General features: G+C 37.4%; 1 long non-coding RNA gene across 1 annotated transcript in view; it reads right to left on the bottom strand.

The window, feature by feature from the left end:
- The window catches only part of LOC149130942 (uncharacterized), an 81468-nt gene extending 78567 nt beyond the window's left edge, over positions 1 to 2901 (bottom strand). Inside the window, exon 1 of the long non-coding RNA XR_016238496.1 lies at positions 749 to 2901. This is a non-coding gene — a long non-coding RNA (uncharacterized LOC149130942). The remainder of the gene's footprint in view (positions 1 to 748) is intronic.
- Between the last annotated feature and the right edge of the window lie 884 nt (positions 2902 to 3785).

Genomic DNA, 3785 nt, shown 5'->3' with positions numbered 1-3785 from the left:
CACTTAAACATGGCTGTTCTATTATAACAAACTATTCTGTGGTAATACAGTTCGATATTTAAGAGATGAGGAATTATGTACATTATTTATCTTATTTACATTTGACGGATATTTGTCCTCATCTTGTTTGTTGTTAACACAACATTTCGGCTGATATACCCTCCAGCCTTCATTAGGTGTCTTGGGGAAATTTCAAACCTGGGTTCTCATTCCTAAGGTATTTTTCGATGTTATATGGTGTAGTGGTTAAGATCGAGAGCTACTAACCCCAAGATTCAGAGTTCGATTCCAGGCAGAGACCTTAATAATAATAATAATAATAATGATAATAAGCACTACTGCTCACTGCACACAGCACTGCACACAACACTACTGGTCAATGCACACAACACTACTGGGCACTGCACACAGCACTACTGGGCACTGCATAAGCACTACTGGGCACTGCACACATCCTACGCAAAACACTTTCAATACAGTAACCATAAGAGCATCACAGCAAACCACAGCACATACCCAAAGCACACAGAGCTTCGCTCGGTAGTGAAGTGAAAGCACGTTATAAAAATAAAACTACTGAACAATAATAATAATAACATCGAAAAATACCTTACAAATGAGAAAAATTTCCCCAAGACACCTAATGAAGGCTGGAGGGTATATCAGCCGAAACGTTGTATTAACAACAAACAAGATGAAGACAATGTCCGTCAAATGTAAATAATGTAAACTATTCTGTGGTACCTACCTCGATGGAGACTCGTATTAGCTTTTTGGTACAAAATACACTTTAGTTTATATCGATAGAGGGGAAATAAATCCTTGTCACCTCCAGTGCAGAGACCATTAGTTCACTTGAAGTCAACCTTGTTTCGCTTTGTTTCGGCCGCTAGAGACAGCAGCCATTCATCTCTTTGCCATCGATATATAGACTGACAGTGCCAGAACAGGCATCCATATAATCCTATTTCAAAGTAGATTGCTTCTGCTGACGTTTAACCCTAGGTGAGCATTGATTAAGCAGTTCCATGCTCAAAAATATTCCCAGTCAATTTAGGTCTGCATTATCCTTCTCAATGGGGATGCCTGTTTCAAAGGAGACTTCACTGTTATTTCTCGCAAACCAAGAGAGTAGGTAGAGGAGTTCTCGTTAGGCTAGTCTTGCTCTCGCGCTTTTTGTCCCTGGTCAATATTAACCGAGATAATTAATTATCAAAAGTTATTCCGGCCGGAACTATAACATTTTTCTAAAATTATTTTAACTGAATCATTCCTTTTTAGGGATATGTTTCGAGGAGATTCGGTTACTATTTCTAGTAGGCTGAATAACAGACGCAGAGACTCCGTCATTGGCTCATTTTTATTGTTATCGTTGTCGGTGCTGTGGTCAAGTAACTCCTATGAGTATATGCGTCTCTATAGGATTTCCTATAAGTAGTTTATCTCCACGCTATTGTTATTGTTTTACGTCTTATCATGGATATAAAGCAGCTCGATGATTCAGCTATCGAAGTACTTACTGTGCCTGAGTTAAAGAAATATTTAAGATTATACGGACAGTATGTTAGTGGAAGAAAGGCGGACTTGACTGAAAGGTTGAAAGGAATAAAAATTCTCTCGATGAAGAATGTCAATAAAGTAAATTCATCGGACGATAAGTCTGAAGTATCGGACGATACTTCAGACAGGAATAAACAGAAGCTTATATCTCCTCTCGGTGAAGTATTGCCTGATCCCAATCTGTGTGTACGAGAGGGTACCCCAAAACAAACCGGAATTTTGCAGTATTATTTTATTCATTTAATTTTACATGTTTACGCTTTTATCGCCTTCAGAGTTTCCTCCATTTGAAGCAATGCATCGGTCCAATCGCATTTTTCTCAATTCGAAACAGTGCCGGAACTCATGTGAAGTGATGCTTTTTAACACCTCCGTCGTTTATTTTTTTCTTTCTTTCTTTACCACTTCTACATCTGCAAATTCCGTAGCACCCGTTTTCGTCACCAGGGATGGCCTTCAGAAAAAGGTCCGGATCAACTTCCAATTGTTCTTTCAGTTCACAACACGCATTCAATATTGACTGCTTTTCATCTGCCGTGAGCAAGAAAGGCACAAATTTTACTGCAACACTTTTCATTCGTCATTCCTTGACAACCGATGCTGGTGTGTTTACGTCCCCGTAACTTAGCGGTTCGGCAAAAAGAGACCGATAGATTAAGTACTAGGCTTACAAAGAATAAGTCCTGGGGTCGATTTGATCGACTAAAGGCGGTGCTCCAGCATGGCCGCAGTCAAATGACTGAAACAAGTTAAAGAGCAAGTGTTATTTCCCATTTGCTTTTCTTAAAATCAAAGGAAATGTCTACGATTCCCTTTAAACTTTGCTGTTGTGACCGAGACATTTTCCATTATATTTCAGAGATTAAGTACTGAGACGCTGAAGCAGAAATATCCTTATAGCAAATATTCTACTCAATACCACAGATTTGCTTGTCAGTTGCTTGATTGACCATAACTACTTAAGCATGTCCCTTAGTGGCTGACAGTATATATATATATATATATATATCTGATTGTGAGCAGATGTAGTGAGGGGATATCATAGTCAGTGTGTTGAGAGGGGTTCTTTGAGGTTTTAATAAATGTAAGAAAAACAAAGTTTGAAGAATATATTAGCCATTTTTCATACTTTCTAGTGGTAAGCAAATAAGAAATAACAGTTACTGCCGAAGGACAAAAATCGTGTTACACAATGTTATCCATTATATCCTTTCATTTCATTTCCCAAGTCGGTATGTGATTTGAAGGAGGTTTGGCTGCTAGTTTTAACACAGCGATTAACTACACGGGTGCTCCCGCATTGCTTCTATAACTCAGAGAGGATAAGTCCATTGATGTCAGTTTTGGTCTTTTTCTCGCATGCACAGAAATGACGACCCAAATATTTGTTTGTTTAGGACTGACCAATAGATCTAGCAGACTAAATATATCACGGTTGGTTGACTAAACTGACTAAGTTGATTGGTTTGATCTGGTTGACTGGTTGCCATCATCAATAATTTCTCTGAGTTAATTGGTTAGTTTGTTAATTTGAAGATATATTTGTTTATAATTGCTTATTTATTTTAAATGAGTCTGTTATTTAATGATGGTCTATAATTATATAATTTCTAATTAGAAGAAGATAATAAATAATAATTAAATATTTTGCACTAAGTATGGACTTGACAGAGCAAAAGATTGGTACGACCACAAACCTGAAGGCATCATCAAAAACAGAAATGCAAAGATCCTATGGGATTTTATGATTCAGTGTAGCCATGAGATAGAGAATAGGAAGCCAGACATAGTGTTAATCGAGAAAGAAAACAAACTCATCGACCCCAAAAGCATGAAATTCAAAGTCGACTTTGGTGGAATTTGAACTCAGAACATAAAGAAGGACGAAATGTCAATAAGAATTTTGCCTGGCGTGCTAACGCTTCTGCCAGCTTGCCACCCTAAATACTAATAATAGTAATAATAATAATAATAATAATAATAACAATAAACGTTTCTTTATTGCCCACAAGGGCCGAACACAAAACTAATAAGGTCAAAACTAGAGACACGTAGGGTTGAACAAAAATCAAATGAACAATAAGATAACAATGCCAACAATACAATTAAACAACAAAATTCCCTAAAAGTGGGGAATTAACACCCACCCAGTGTGATTACTAATTCCTTAAGCGCTTATGTGACATTCGGCTGCCTTGTAACTGTTCCTCTGGATCTTTCCTTGT

This window comes from Octopus bimaculoides, chromosome 26, assembly GCF_046866305.1.
Source record: "Octopus bimaculoides isolate indiv1 chromosome 26, ASM4686630v1, whole genome shotgun sequence".
NCBI classification, from domain to species: domain Eukaryota; kingdom Metazoa; phylum Mollusca; class Cephalopoda; order Octopoda; family Octopodidae; genus Octopus; species Octopus bimaculoides.
Note: the sequence above shows the minus strand (reverse complement) of the source record. Positions and strands in the feature narration are given on the sequence as shown.